The 17,703-nt window shown below is 35.3% G+C and overlaps 1 long non-coding RNA gene across 1 annotated transcript; it reads right to left on the bottom strand.

The window, feature by feature from the left end:
- Positions 1–13,825: 13,825 nt before the first annotated feature.
- On the bottom strand, positions 13,826–14,984 carry LOC135768116 (uncharacterized). The gene is made up of 3 exons (XR_010542080.1): positions 14,913–14,984; positions 14,365–14,461; positions 13,826–14,284 (listed from the first exon to the last, which is right to left on the bottom strand). It is a non-coding gene; the product is annotated as an uncharacterized lncRNA (long non-coding RNA).
- Between the last annotated feature and the right edge of the window lie 2,719 nt (positions 14,985–17,703).

Raw genomic sequence — 17,703 nt, 5'->3', positions numbered from 1 at the left:
CCCTGCTTATAAGAGCATGAGAAACTATCATTTATCTCAGATGAGGTGAAAGTTCAAGAGCTTTTCACAGACAGAAATCACAGTCCAGCAGACACAGAGAAATTCAACACATAAACACAAACCATTCTTCTTATACAGCACATAAACATTAACACAACAACTGTAACAAAACTAACTACTGTATAAACAAACAAATACTGTATGAATAAAATATATCAAATGAAAGAACAGACTCTCTGCTTTCAAAACAAACAAACATAACAGGGGAAAACATTTCATCCTATCTTCATTTGTTCTCTTTTAATAACCTCTTAAATATGGATAAATAAAATTGAGCATAAATCTGAAGTAATTGCCTTTTTGAAAGGAATTTTGTTGGAGATCAGATTCAGAACCGTTATTAAAACATACACAGAGATTACAATGTTGTTTAATTAGTTTTTGCTTCAGTTTTTCATAAATTGGATAATAGCAGAATTACAGATTACTGTAAAAACTCGCCGGGGAAGCGTCATTGGCAGGGAAATGTTTTCTCTTAATTGATGAGAAAACTTGTCAATGGCGGGGAAAGAGTTAAGATCCTTTAATCCATATTCAATATAAAACAACACATGAAGACCATAATAATCATCATTAATTAATCTCAAACATTAGACAATAAAAGAAATCCACAGCTGGGTTAAAACTTCAGTCATCTGTCTTAAACTCAGTCAGAAATATTATTCAATGTAAAAGATGTTGATAAAGCTGAAACTCTATTGATTCAAATAACACAAAAGTAAATCTTATTTTTCCATAAGTAAATACATAAATATTTCCCATCAGCTGAAGTTCGTTCACATGTAGAGATAAAAATGAGTTTTCACTGAAGTGTATCTGTGCATCTCCACATCATAAACTTTATTACAGTCACATCATAGACTGCGTCTGAAACATTATGAATTTATTACCAGCGGCCACAGCAGCTCATATCAAAAAGATGCGTCTGTTGTTTACGCAACGAAATGTGCAAACCATAACAAACAGAGTTCATGTTCTTATTGTCTGTCAATCAAACACGGACAGCAGACCAATGCTTGTTTGGATCTCTCAGTGACTCATAAACATCAGATAAAAGATGATTTATAAATCACACACACATACTTACTAATGCTTCATAATGAAGCTCTGACATCATCGGTTCACACATCATGTGACCAAACATCATTAACATCAAAGCTAAAGTAAAGTTGAGGGAGAGATTATTATTATTTAGTTTCATGTCTAACAAAACCTCTTATTCAGGATAAAATCACTGTAATGCACAGCTTTATAATGTGATTCATTTACAAGTCATGAATGCAGAGGAAAAAGTGTATTGCGCTGTTATTATTACATAAATAAAATAAATAAATAAATATTGTTTAAATAAAATGGCATATCAGAAAACAGTCAGGTCACTTTTCTCCAAACTATAGCGAGAACACACACACAAACACACAAACACATACACATACACACAAGGTTCTCTCTCTCTCTCTCTCTCTCTCTCTCTCTCTCTCTCTCTCTCTCTCTCTCGTTACCATGTCAACTCTTTGGCCTGGATGAGATTTAGTGCTGCTCATTTCTGCAGCTAATTGTAAAGTCCAGACTGCGAGAGGTGAAAGGTGAGAGGAGAGAGAGCGCTCCGAACAGCAGGATCTTTATGAAACGCACCTAATCGCTCATAAAATGTGTCAACATCCAGATATATAAAGCACGGCAGAGAAACGGAGGTCACCTCTGCGGACACGGGCACACACGAGGCTGATGGGAAATCACATCGTGCAGAACACTACATTCACTTTACTGCCCAATATCACCTGTATCTCTCCGAGAAATGTTTCTCACATACTGCGCCCGGACCCGGCTTATCTTATCTACCCATAATTCAGCTGGAGTTGTAAGGTCGTCTGGATTTAAGATGAGAATCAGTTTGTCAGACGTGTCTCAGTTATATACTAGTATTAGTTTAATGTTGAAGGAGGTGTAAATGAACGAGTGATCATGATAGCTCATGTTTAAAGTCATATATATTTTGTTCAATAGCAGTAAGATACTGTAATTCATGATGAAACACCGTTATTGAGTTTATCGTGTGTTGAAATCAGCAGTATTAACATACAAACACACAATGATCCTCTATTGATGTATACAGCAGACTGATACACAACAGCACTGATAGACAAACACTCACATCCAGGTTTACATTGTGTTTGATTTCAGTGGAGGAATGTGGATAAACATGGTATGGGAAAATAAATAAAAAAACCTGCGTTTCCATTGCAGATTTAAATGCAAAAATTTAGCGTTATTTACGAAATGTTGACAAAAGACAGCATTTCCATTAACCAATGATTATGCGACTGAAACTTCTCTCAAGATAAGTCAATCCAAACGTTAGGTCAGCTGATGTTGGTAGGTTTATTAATATCATATTACATATTAACGAGGTCATAGTCATGTATATTTACTAAAAACACAAACATCTATCTTGTTCTGTTGTATTACTTTCGTCCCAGCTATCAGGGTCAAGAGTAACAATCCTCTACTTATGTTCAAAGTGAAATTATACTGAAGTCATTTTATATTTCGTCAAAATAACACCTGGTATTGATAGACCACACTTGTGAGTTATTGACCACAGCAAAAATATATCTCTGTCTAACTGTACGTTCATATCGACGAAACTTGAGCTTCCAAAGTTACCGCAAGTCATTCATTTACAATTGAAGCGGACTTCTCTCAGCTGCAAGGAGCGTCAAATACATCAACGTCACGTTTTGAGCGACCAGAGCGTCAATCAGAACGTTGAAAGAAGCTCATTATGGTAATGACCTATACAGCTGCAAAATGCCAGCAACCAATCAGAATAAAGCCTAGACACATTATTAGATTTCACTCTTTGTTCTAGTTTATCTTAACCTGTTATTAAATATAATGCTGCAGTCAACATCTATTTATCCAGAAAGACATTTCTTAGTTCTTCAAGACATCAGATGTGCTTATAACACATGACATGGTCAGATGACAAATACTGCAGGAGTCATTCAGTTTCTGGAGTCTTTTAGCTCCGCGGTGTTGAACACGAGAGATGGGTGACCGTCCAGATCACCTGAAGCTCATATGTGCTTCATACACCAGCAGATGTCCACGCTCCGTCGGTCCACAGCATCCATAACCAAACCGACTCTATGAGTTTAATTGTGTTTGCGGGGTCATGCAGCGGTTGCCAGCATCATTTCTCACTCCATGTCCAGACTCTCACACTTCAATCCCAGACTCCATTGCACCTGTCAATCACTGAATTCAGCTTCATCTACAGCACAAGAGAAAAAAACTAAAGCTAATGACAGTTTTTATAATGATATCATGGAAGACAAACAACTTGACATCCTGGACATTTGTGTATGATAAACTGTGTTGTGTTGTGTTTGGGGTTCGGGTCATCTCACACATATCTCTCCTAAAACTCAAACATTTCTCATCACATTATCCTATGACCTCATCAGCAATCCTGGATTAAATCTATGAATGATGATTCTCGTGTATAATGATGAAGCTCTTGAGAGAAACTCTTAACCGATCATATATTTATATGAGATTGTCTGCCATTAATTCTCCATTACGTGATTCAGCTTTCATGATTTCAAATAAACCCTAAAAACACAATAAATTAATTTAACAGTGTTGTGAAGTGTACAACTGGATTTCATATTATATTAGAAAACTTTGTAAATGTCTAAACTTTCCTGGATGTCCAGTTGATTAAACTCAATGTGTACAGATACTGACTAATCACCATACATCCATACAAAACAACAGGTCTGATTGAGACTGATCACAGATCAGACTTAAATATTCTTCATCTCTATGAGAAAGAAACATCAGGACTTGACTTTAGATCAATGTACAGATATAAACCATCATCAATCAGAATAAAGCATTCAACAGATCTGTGGTATAATAATATTAGTCTTGGGTTTTGGATTGTTAATATTATAGTCAACACTAAGTCAACGTTATATTTTTTTTTTATAATTTATTACTGATAATAATGCAGTTTTAATCAAGTCAGTCACCGTGGATGTTTCAGACTTCAGTCTGGAGTATTTCACACAAGGTTTGTTAATGCTTTTTTTTTGAGAAACCTCTTTGATGTTTAAGTGGAAGTGAGGGTTGGGTACGACGAGCCTCAAGGTCGGACAGAAAAGAGACAAATACATCACAAATGGCACATGAAACATTAATGAAGAGCACACAGTCTTCCTCACAGCACATTTTACTCTAAAACACCTCAATCCTGTGTTAGATCTGAGAGAGAGACCTTCACATTTAACACAGCGTGTCTTATGGCCTGTGGGTAATTTGGCTTTAATTGCAAAGTTTACCTCATTTAACATCTTAAGTCATGTCACAAAGCAATACATCACTATTGGATTTACATCAATCTCCTACTACAACCTTTCCAGGAGTTTATTGCTGGTCAATGGATTGTTCGTGGTCAGTTAATTCCATCCGAAACAGTGGACAAAAGAAACAGCCTTTAAATGTCAGACGATCTTCAATGAAGATGATTTACTGAGCAAATGACTGAAGAATAAAGTCTGTATGGAAAAACTTGCATTGATCAGTCAATGAGAACAACACAATAAAAATACAACACACAAGCACACCATGCATGCACGCACGCACGCACAGAGTTTATAGACAATTACAGTTTATAACTACAGTACTTATGTGTTTAAAAACTCCAATGTTTCAGATCATCGAGGGCTGCATATTGAGTTTTACTGTTTCATTCTTGTTATTATTGGCGCCATTATGATTTCACTTCCAGTGTCACATTGTTTAAATAGAAAATGCATTTGTGTGCCCATCTTGGTGCGTTGCTATTTTGAGGTAACTAAATTAGACTAAGCCATTGACCAACTAAAACCTGCTCTAAACTCAATGGCACAATATTGTTTTTGTTATTTGATGAGCACGTTAGTAATATATGCGCCTATAAACGGGACGACAACGTGCGTTTGCTTACCACACACACACGGATGCAGAGCAGCACAAAAACTTTTTATATAAAAATGATAAAAAGTAAAAGATTATTATTGAGTCTCTTGGACAGAAATGAAGACCAATTACAAAATGTTATAAGAGGTAAAGAGCTGCTTCACCTGTAGCTTGGCAAGTAATTATTAAGATTATAAAGATTTATTGTATATGATTGTATATGATGCTTTGTACCTGTGGATATGGTGAGATGAGAACCATTTTTATGCAATGCTTTTAAGCTCATGGCGCTGTCTGAGTGCTGAAAGGTTTCGCTTCTCCACATGTTTGTAAATTCTTTATCTTCTGTTACAAAAAAGTATTTTTTTCTTGCATATTTGTAAATAACTTTTTGATATACACTGATCATGTAGGCTGTCCATACATTTACAGCAATTAAAAGCCTGCTAATTTTACTTCCATGAAGGAAAGAAAACTACTTTTAACAGTTTCAATAGAAAAACAATAACAATTTCAATACAAATTAAAACAATGCAAATTTTAACATCAGTCTTAAACTGGTGGTCGTCTTCTTCGCTTAGTTTTTAGTTAATGTAAATAGGGAATTGGCATGAGGTGAGCACAACTGGCTTTTAAAGGGAATGAGTGATGAGACTCTCATTAGTTTATTGAACATTACGCCCAAAACACATCCATTACTCATTATGAGAATTGGAAAGACTGTGTGCCAGGTGCGCAAACCATTTTTCCTGTGGTTAAATTAGCAAAAGTGGAATGGGAAACGCCCAATTTAATAATTAAATTATTAAAATAGGGCCCCAAAAGATGTATCAGACAGCACATCTGATTCATTTAAATAACAATTACAGAAAAATAACTTCTTAGTTCTTTAAGTTCATTAAATATAGCAAAAAATTAATTATGTGACATTGTCACTGTTACACGCCTGGAAAGTGATGACCAATATCAAATCCCACTGCTGATTCTGGGTCACTACATGGGGGTCGGAGGTCAAACTCTTAATAGACAACAATGGATTTTTAAAACAGATTCAAAAGGCACAGAAATGTATTGAAATGCTGAAAATAAAATAATGTGTGACTATTTCATCATTATTTATTGTTTCTTTTTTATTTTACATTTATTTTAGCAGGAAGTCAAGAGAGACCTATTTTACAAGAGAGACCTGGCCAAGGTCATACATAAACAACATTTTAAAATACAAGGTAACCATCACACATAAACACAACATAGTAAAAACAAACATATATGGCATTAAAGTAAAACTAGATTTATTTCTAAAATAAAAACTAATCTTTTTTTGAGCTTCTTAACAAGATTAGCAATATGTACATTAAATAAAAGTTTATCATCTATCCATATACCAAAGTACCTGTACGTGGGTACCCTTTCAATGGATTTACCATCAGATGTAAAAATGCTAAAATCATCAAGCAACTGTAGGCGAGTTTTTGAAAAGACCATGTACTTTGTTTTCTGAGAATTTAAAACCAATTTTAAATTGAGCAGAGCAGTTTGTAATGAGTGAAATGCACTCTGAAGCTCTTGCACAGCCTGTGCTATGAAGAAGCATTGGAATAAATGACAGTGTCAGCAGCATAAAAGTGTACTTTTGCTTGAACGTCCTTACCTAAATCATTTATAAAAATAGAGAACAGAATAGGTCCCAAAATACACCCCTGAGGGACCCCTTCAGATATCCCAAGAAACTCAGATTTATGTCCCTCTACATAGACACACTGAGTTCAATTTACTAAATAGTTTCTAAACCATTTAACAGCATTAGGACAGAACCCCACATCCCTAAGTTTGTTCAGCAACAATTCATGATCTACGCAATCAAATGCCTTGGATATATCTACAAATAAAGCAGCAAAGAAGCATTAAAGAAGTGAAATAATATTATAATCACTGTAGTTTTAATGAGAATTACACGAGAGAGTCCTTATATTACTGAGAATTCAATAAAAATAATTACAAATCAAACTTTAATGATTTTCAAAAACTTACTTTTTGCATTGAGACTTGACCTGAACATATTTTTGTAAGATTCATTCTCATCTCAACACATCCAGAAAGATTCACTGACTCGCTGCTACATTAACCAGTATTAAACCTCAGTCATCTTCTTGTGTTTGTCATTCAGTTCAATGACAGGTTGTTTAATAGCCATGTCAACTACTAGTCTATGAAACATTATGTGAAACAATATAATCTGACCCATGACCACCAGCAATGATTTTCTGATAGAAATCTGACTGACTGCAGCATTAGACAACCTAACATTTATTGAAATCTGTGTGAGGAACGGAGACAAATACATATAACATTATCTGCTGATCATCTTCACATGACTCTTTAAATGCATTGTAATAAAAGTGTACGCCAAATGCATAAATGTAAATGTTCTCATTTGAAAACACGTGTGTGTGTGTGTGTGTGTGTGTGTGTGTGTGTGTGTGTACCTGGTAATTATCACGTTGTGGGGACCAATTGTCCCCACAAAGATAGGAATTCCAGTGTTTTTGTGACCTTGTGGGGACATTTTGATGTCCCCATGAGGAAACAAGCTTATAAATCAAACAAGATGATGTTTATTGAAAATCTAAGGTACAAGAAAGGTTTTTGTGATGGTTGGGGTTAGAGAATGGGGCAGGTAAGGGGAATAGAATATACAGTTTGTATGGTATAAAATGCATTATGTCTATGGAATGTCCCCACAAAACATGGAAACCAGAATGTGTGTGCGTGTGTGTGTGTGTGTGTGTGTGTGTGTCGTCTACTCACAGGCTGATATACTGACAGACAGCTGAACCTTTCTTAGTTTATCAGTGAAATGAAGGGTTTAGGGAGGGTGAATACAGCGAGATGAGGGCTGTTAAACAGTCATTTATCACAATGAAGGATGTATTCCTGGACTCTTCTGAATGCACACTCAGTGATTTTGATTCTCTCGGGGTGTGACGTCTCTCTCGAAGCGTAAACTATTCAAATAAGAGCTGTTAGCTGGATTAACCATGACATGAAAACTCGCTATAGACGGACAAAGGGGTGAAAAATTTGCACTTGGCTAATTTGTGTAATGCACATTGAGAAAAGAACGAGATCAGCACTGAAAATGAATCTGTCATCCATCATGGAGCAAACAGCCTTCAGCCGCTCACAGGAGATTTCTAAATCCAGATCAGCTGTGAGTCCATACAATCTGTCATAGATATCATGTGTACTAATAAAACGCACAGATCATCAGACTTTAATGCTTTAGATTGGTAAAGACTTAAAATGTTTAGTTTTGTGGATTTATAGTATATAGCTTGCAGTTATCTACATTTCAACTAAGATGATAAAACTGAACATCTCTCAGATTACTGAACTCTACATCCACACTTAATATTTAAGGAAAAAATTATGACAGGCTGTTAAGTTAATAACAAATATTGCACACTTAAGGTGGTAATGCCGTGGGAGTGCCGTTACACCGTAGGTGTGCATTTTTTTCAAATAATAATTCGAAGGACCGGAGTCATCTATCTATCTATCATCAAGAAAATTTACAATTTTCAAACCAATTAATTTTAAAGACCAACTTTTTAAAAGAACGGAGTTACAAAATTGTAATCATCTGAGCTATGAATGATCAGTCACTGAACAATAAACTTTGAATAATGTTTTAACGTAACAACGCTTTCACTGAAGTCACATCAATGACACTGAAATATTGCTGGAACAAATAAACAGACCTGATGAAGAACAGAATAAATTCTTTACTGAGGTCTTAAATATTCAGTCAGTCCATGAGCTCTTTATATTATAACAAGATCGACACAAAACACAGATCAGTAAATGAAGAGTAATGTTCCTCATCATTCAGACAGAAAGATCACAGCTCTCAGTATTCTGTTAAACAAACATTTAATGTTCCTGTAGCTCATTGTGTTTGCAGTACTCACACTGAGGGTTTGAGTCACAGGAAACACAAACTGATATAATAATGCACAGCGCTGTCATACTGAGATCTTCAAACATCACATTTATTTACTGACGTAATAATAACATTTACTGCTGTGACATCACAGAAACTGCTGACTCAACATAACATCAGAGCTGTGATAGTGCACACTTAACATATGGGGAAAACGCAATTGCTTTTAACTTTCATATTTATTAAAAATCTACCCTGCTGGGTCTTATTCAGGCAAACGGTGAACACATTTGATGAAGGGATATATAGGCCTGACATTCAACTGACCTACCCTGGGATTTCAGTTAGCTTGATTGAGTCTAAACAAGCCCCACCCATTACTCAATTAAGAGAACTTGCATATAGAAAATCATGGAAGAAATCCCAAATAATCAGAGAACATTACCCCACATATGTATAAAAACTAATGAAATGTAGTCAGCACAGAAACAGACAATTCCCTACAAAAATATATACAAATAAATACATACATAAGAAAGGTTTTATATCAAATTCTTCATTAAGGCCAATGGGTGGGGCTTGTTTAGACTCAATCAAGCTAATTGAATTCACAGGGTGGGTCAGTTGATTGTAAGGCCTATATATCCCTTCATCAAATGTGTTCACCATTTGCCTGAAGAAGACCCAGTAGGGTCAAAATGTTGCCTTTTATTAAATATAACAGTTAAAAACATTAATAGTATAGGATATTACATTTTTTTTCACTTTGGTCATTTCCTTTGTCTTGCACATGCCAGAATCTGCACACAATTATTGAACATATTTTGTACACTTAGCACATACCAAAAATAAATAATGACTACATAAGGGTCAGGGTGGCACTGGCCCAATCAGATTGACGGCTGGCCCATCCAGTCAGAAAAGACACACAAAATATTTTTGTGGAAAAGCTGAAGATGATCTCTTTAATAATAATCGCTCAAATATACATCATTCAGAAATAAATGTACTGTTTATATAGAAAGTTTATCATTGGTATGTGTTTTTAAACCTAGCAAATGTTAACTTTCAAGCCATTTTAAACCATTTAAGTGCAAGATGTTAAAGTGAGCTGTTTTTTGTGCACATCCAAATACTTAAATGGAAAAACACTCATTAGTGCACGGAGACACAAGTTTGAAAAAGCACACAAACAGACTCTATATGCGCTTGACAGGACACATACACACATTTGGAAATCCCCCAGTTTTGGCAAGCATTCTCATAAAAACAGTCAGTTATGTCTTAAAGTGAAAGCAAATAGTTCAGAAATCAGACGTGGATCTGTGCTTATTTTGTCTTAAAGTGGCAGTACACTAAATAAATCTGCTTATGTTTGTGTCATCATATTAATCAAACAACAGAAGACAAAAGAAAATCACTTAAAAAGATGAATTATATTTCATTTAAAGAATAAAGAAACCAGTGTTGTTATGTATTTAAATCTAAATACCACTGTTAGACCTTAATTTATTTGTTCTTTTCTATTTTTATATGCTTATAATTTCTTGATTTTCCTTATTTCCCATTTTTGCTGATCCAAAAATGATTCGGAAAACATAATGTAATCCGTTTAACCTCTATTATATTGTAAAATTATCATTTGAGAGTAGCCATTGAAATCCATCCTATTTCATCAAGGTCAATTCAATTTAACTCTTTCCCTGCCATTGACAAGTAATCTCATCAATTAACAGAAAACATTTGCATAAAAAATGTGTTACTGATAAATTTTTTTTGTTGATCTGCTATACTGCTATTTTAATAACTGCATTTTTTTTATTATTTTAAACTCTGTGTATGTTTTGATAATCGTTCTGAATCTGATCTCTAACAAAATCCTTCACAAAAATGCATTTTTTTCAGCTGTTTGCTAAAGATTTTTTTAAAGAAAAATACCCATATTTAAAGCAACACTATGTAGTTTTTTTTACCTTTTAAATAATGTCTCTAAAATTATTTCAGTGATAGAACAACTTTTAATTGGACAAATTGTACTGTTGCTGCAACCTGAGCAGCCTCCTAGCTGCTACAAGCACACTCTGAAAGTGGCGGTGGAGGGTAGAGCACACAGCCCCGCCCCTCCCCCTGCCTGCAGAAGAGTGTCTGATACCAGGCATTGTTGCACTTTTTAACCACATGGGGGAGCTGTAAGTCATTTTTACATGGAAACTACATAGTGCTGCTTTAAGAGTTTATAAGCAGAGAAAAAAATATAGAGAGGATGTTTTTACCCGCTTTGTTTGTTTGTTTGAAAGCAGAGAGTCTGTTCTTTCATTTGATATATTTGTATGTTTATATATTTTTAGAAGAAAATTTTCCTGGAAGGCATTTTTGTGAAACTTTTCTAAAAATCACCAAAAAATGCTGGCAGGCAACTAAAAAAAAAAGGCTTATGGGGAATGAGTTAAAATTTCTGCCACTACTGAACTACTTAAATCCTGTTTACCAATAACCCCTGAAGTAAAGATAATGACTAGTGAACAATAAATAAACACATATGATTATAAGATTAGTTATCATATCATCACCTAACCCTATACACATTAACCTCAAATCTACGCTCATAGAAATTTCATAGATATATAGTTTGTCATGATTGGATAAAATTTACATGCAAAACACTGAAGTAAACTTAGGTGTCCTGCTGGTGGGACTGTGACATTTAGCAGGATATAATTTTTTTGAGGCACACTCTCTTAATAAATGAATCAATTAATCTCCATAATTTATTTTATAAAATACGGTTAAAATGTCTATTCTAGAGGCTTAGACCATTCCAATGATATATAGTTTGTAGTGATAGATTCAAATCAACAATATTGAAGTAAACTTAGTTGTCCCGTATTTTGAGACAGCTACACTTAACAGTTTAAATATTCACTAATAGATTATGATTTAATGTTAAGGTGCATTATGTATCTCAGTTGATTTGGTGAATAGGATTAAACAGATCGGTGGTCTTGAATGTTTAAAGATGTTGATGTGTTGTCAGTGTCTGCATGTGTCCCTGCTCAGTCTGATATAATGACACTGAAGAAAATATTATTAACTTCATCTCTATAATGTTAAGATCAATATGTAATCCATTCTGCTTCTCTGGACCAGAAGCAACAAGAAACAAGGCCAGAATCATTTATCAGTCCAGTCCAGCACATCAACTTATTCTCTCTCTCTCTCTCTCTCTCTCTCTCTCTCTCTCTCTCTCTCTCTCTCTCTCTCTCTCTCTCTCTCTCTCTCTCTCTCTCTCTCTCTCTCTCTCTCTCTCTCTCTCTCTCTCTCTCTCTCTCTCTCTCTGGGTGAGTGACATTGGTCTGATGGACTGATAAGAGTGCAGGTTTAAAGCACACAGCAGAGGTCAGGCTGTTTTATTGGTTAATGAATCAATATGAGTTTCATTGAAGAGAAAGCCACACACGAGGTGAAGCAGGTAGATATCTGTCATTCCCAACCACCGATCAACACAGCAAGGTCGACATTGATATCCGTACCAGAGATTCACCGGTGGAGCGTCGAGCTGACAGCCATGTGTTACTCTATAATTCACCAACACAAAAGATACAACAATAGCACTGATTTACAACACAACTCCAGTGAGGAGACAACACACAACTCCAGCTCTGTTTCTATTTGAAAACAATCCGGTGAAAATTAACTTCAATAAACCATACAGATGACAAAACACATTATTAAACTAAATGAACAGCAAGAGTTATAAAGCGATCACATCGCATAAAGCATTCAGAATATATTTCATATTTTCAAACAATTTTACCCTTTAAAAAGATTAAAGAAACATCTGTCATATAGATTCACAGGTGTATCACACGCAGCAGACTTTTATTCTCAGGGTTTGAGGTTTATTCACATCACACTGAGCTACAGTAACACACGACACATCATTAATGTCAAATGAGATTACATTCAAGAGGGATTACGGTGTTTTGTAACTCATTAGGAATTGCGGAGGTGTTTTAAATGCTGATGTAGTCGTCACATCCTCTCATTAACTTCAATTAACTGAAGAATATGAGATTCTCATTGTTGCCATCAACAGGCAGCGTCTCCTGTCCGCACACAATCTTATCTCATAATGATACGCAATTATGTGTCTGTCAGAGAAGTGAACGACAGCAATATCCTTCATTTCCTCATTCAACAGGAAAATGAGATCTCATACGTCAGACACGGATCTCTTCATTGTTCAATGAAAACAAATGTCCCAGCCGGGTCTAATAAACAATGAAATATTGTAAACGTAAGACAGTAAATCAACCACACATTTCATGATCTACAAACAACAAACAATTCTAGATGAGCATTACACACAAGATCAGATGTAAAACAAAACAATCAGTAAATCTTCATCAACAAAATGTCAAGATTCACTAAACCTTTAGAGGAAAATAAGAAAGCATACACTCTCAGAAAAGAAAGGACATAATTGTACCTTTAGGGGTACAATGGCTTGTCACTGGGGCTGTACCCTCAAGGGTACAGTTTTTGTACCCTTGGCAGAGGGTACAAATTTGTACCCTTGTGATTTGTACCTTAAGAGACCAGTTTTGTACCTCTGGTGACAATTTTGTACCTTTATTTAACAGTACAAATATGGACCCTTCAAAAAGGGTACAAAATTGGCTTTGACAGGGTACACTCATTGATTATGGTTTTAAAACTTATACATATATCTCAATCTAAGTACTGTAAACTTTAAATTATAAGTGCATATGACTCAATATATTTGTGTTGGTTTAGCCAATCGTTTAGCGTAAAGGTACATTTTAAACATAAGTATAAAAAATGATAACAGAAAAGATAAAATACACAGTTTATTGAACAATCATTTATTTTACAAAAGGTTTAGATATAAAACAGAAGTGTGCTGTTCAGTCCAAATTCACAACATTAAAAACTAATATTACATTTACACTTTACTTATGAAATATATCAAGTATTCCTTTATGACTTTAACAGACTGTCCAAACAGGAATATTTTAAAACAAAATCAGTGTGCTGTTCCTTAAACCAAACGACATTTAAACATTTTTAACAGGGCCACATCTGTCCTTGCCAAGCAGTGAGAAACACACAAATATACATTTTTTCCCTGATAAAACTGTGGTGTACTCACAGCATAATGAGTAAATGAATAGGTCCATATGGAGTAACATTTCTTTAGTTTTTCTTGTGTTAATGACGGCGGTAGAGGATAGTCAGTCAGCCTCCTTAATGGTAAAGATCGAAAACTGCTCTGGGCACGTTCATACTTATCTGTGAGAAAACACAAAAATATGAATACATTTTCCACTGACAGAACTGTGGCATACTCACAACATAAATAAATGTGGTACCTTTAAAGTTTTTGCGTGTGAATGATGGTTGGTCGAGAACAGTCAGCCACCCTCAATGGTAAAGATCCAAACTTGCGCGGGAAACGTTTGTGCTAAACTGTGAGAAAACACACATAAATATGAATTAATTTTCCACTTACAGAACTGTGGTGTACTCAAACAACATAAAAAATGAATTAATAAATGTGGTAACGTTACCTTTAAAATGTTTCTTGGTAAGACTTGTAACGTTTTACAGTCTGTCAGTTAATCTCCCCCTGACTGACTGAGAGAGATTCAAACTAAACTGTGAGAAAACACACATAAATATGAATTATTTCTCCACTTACATAACTGCGGTGTACTTAATGCACATTAACCTGCTCATAAAAATGAGTCTGAGGAGTCTGAGGCAATAGTGCTCTGTCAATATCGCGTTGACTCGTCGTATACAACTTTAAACAAATAACCGTAACCGAATCAGTATTAAAATGAAGAGCCACGACAAACAACACATTTTTAAACTTTAGAAATGTTTTAAAGATGATAAATGAGTTTCCAGTGCTTACCTGTTAATGTTCTTTATGTGTCTGTCGTCCTCCTGCGCTGCTCTGTGAAACTGACTCCGACCGTGAGATGTGGGGGGATGGGCGCGTGTCAAAATAAAAAGTTTTTTTTCGGTGTGTGTGAGGGATTCAGTTATTCATTATTTATTCAGTTTAAATAATGGTTAATCAATTGCAGTTTTTGAGTTCATGTCACAGTTTTTATTAAGTGAAATTAACTTTTTTTTCCATTAAAATTAAAAATTTAAATTTAAAATTAAACACACTGTCAATGAACAGAAGAAAACTAATACTACTTCAATACCCATGTGTCCAACTAAAGGAAACAAAAATTGACACAATAGTTATTTACGTTACTGACCAGATTTACAGCAGTTGTCTAGAACAACAAATAAAAAAAAATGTCAAGAGACTGTCTCTTAACATTGTACCTTATCCTTTAAAAGAAATGGTACAAATATGTACCTTTTAATGCTTGGGAACAAATATGTACCTTTTTGACCCTCAAAAAGGTACATACATGTACCTTGAGGTCCAATAATGAGCCCTATGGGGTACTTTTGTGTTGATTGTACCTTGGGGGACAGAAATGGACCCCTACTGTACCCCTATTTCTGACAGTGTATCATCATGTAAGCGTTGTAAACCTGTGCTTTTTATTCACCACAGGATTATTACACAGAAATCACAGATTATACTTGTGAATCAAATTATATCCATTTAGAAATAAGAGAGTAAATGTTTACCACAGCGTGAGCCGTGAGGGGTACGCTCAGTGTTTTACTGCCTTCAGAGGAAAAGATAAACCTTACAGATAAAGATAAAACACATAGACAAGACAAGATACACAAACAAAAAATATTTTTAAAAAATTCAGCATCATTAAAAATAAGAAACTTCTCGTATATGTGTGCAAGATGCTAAATCATCATTCATCCATCACTAATGTGAATGTAACAAAAACAAATATTTTATTTCATTAAAAATTATGCAAAATACAGAAATGTTGACATTTTCTCAATTTGGTGAAGATTTTACACCACAGAAACCTGAAGTTGATCAAACATAAACCCATTGCACTTGACTCTCATATGGTTTGGGTCACTTTCTGCACAAGGAAATATCATTGAGATCATCCTGTCTGACCTTCTGTCTATCTACATTACACTTCAACTCAACGCTGGAGATTTATCTCAAGAATAAACCTCATCACTTATCAATATGCTCTGATATATTTCACACTGAGGAGTTAAGATTTCCCACTGTGACCAAAACAAAAAGCAGAAATTGAAAAGTAGATTTATACATGCGAGTGGTTGCCAGGGTGCGTCCGTACGGTTGCTAGGGTGTTTTGGTTTGGCAGCAAGCAAGGGCGTAGGAACCGGGGGGGATGGAGGGGACGTGTCCCCTCCAATATTGGAGACAGTCACATTTGTCCCCCCCAAAAAAAATTATACTGCGGGGGAGAAAAATATTTGACTCGCATGCTTTTATTTTGAAAGCGCAACACAGTGTCTTGTCACCGGCCCGCTCCGCTCCTTCAACGGCTAGTGGGGTCTGAAGCTGGTGACAGGTCGTCAGAGGTTAAGATAACTGCATCAGTTTAAGTGATTTCCTTATTACGGGGAAGAAGAAAGGAATGTGAGTTTGTAATAATTTTGTAAAGGAGGATAATTATATTTTCTGTCTAACGTTAGACCATGGATTAAAGTTCTCCATCGCACGACGGATTAACGTCAATTGCAAAATTCTTAAATTCACTTTTCATAAAGACGACTTGTATTCAAAGCCTGGAGTGGAGCCAAAGCAAGTTCTTTTCTTTAACGTTCTGTAAGCGTTCTGAAATCACTTCGCTCAGGATCCACTCCGGGTTTTCTGACTGTGTAAAGCTGAGGTAAAACTTTAAGCATGGACATACTTTTAATGCAGGAAGGCTCATATTGGAGGTCAGTGTAAAAGACAAATGGAGATTCACTTGGCTTAGCGAAATGGGGAAGCCTTTTATTTCGTGGGATAAAAAAATCAAACAGCCAGCCGACCCAGGTACATGTCTTTGCATTGTATGTCTTGGGCAGTATTTTGGGGGTAATTGATTTGTCCCGTACTTAATCACTCGCGTCCCGTTTTTTGACTGATACGCTGATCTAACCAGTGACTGATACAGTTTTGTTAAAGTTCATGTGGCGCCACAGAGGCAGATGGCATCCAAATCCTGTGAGAGCGATTCAAGAAAACATACAGAGGAGACTGCTATCGAAATACTTTGATGTCATCTGCCTGTCGGTTTCAGCACCGCTGTACGAAGTCGAACCAGCAGCAATGCTGATCATGACAACACATGAGAATGATCACCTGTCATTCAATCACAGACCCCCTCAAGTGTACATTAAAAGGGATGATATAATACGATTTCATATTTTCTTTTTTAAAGTGGGTTATTTAGCCGTTTCGCCTCAATCTACTATGCTTCGAAAGCATTTCCAACTTTGCTTAGACATTTTCGTGCATGATTCACAGTATGTAACTTACGTGTGTTTTAATAATCTTATTTGTTAAAGTATATGATGTTGACTCGAAACTACAGCTTACAGAATCTATATAAGATGTTTTTTTTAGTTTGTCACACGTAGATTAATATGAAGGGGAAGTGTTTTGTTTAAAGGACTGTGTTAAAAGTAAAGCTGTAAATTAACAAACTATTAATAAACCTACCATATGTTGTAGGCATAAAAGTTATAAATTAGGAGATTAGCTATCATTCTGACAAATGGCTTAAATCAATGTATATTCACAG

This window comes from Paramisgurnus dabryanus, chromosome 23 (genome assembly GCF_030506205.2).
Source record: "Paramisgurnus dabryanus chromosome 23, PD_genome_1.1, whole genome shotgun sequence".
NCBI lineage: Eukaryota > Metazoa > Chordata > Actinopteri > Cypriniformes > Cobitidae > Paramisgurnus > Paramisgurnus dabryanus.
This window is presented reverse-complemented; position numbering and strand designations above follow the sequence as displayed.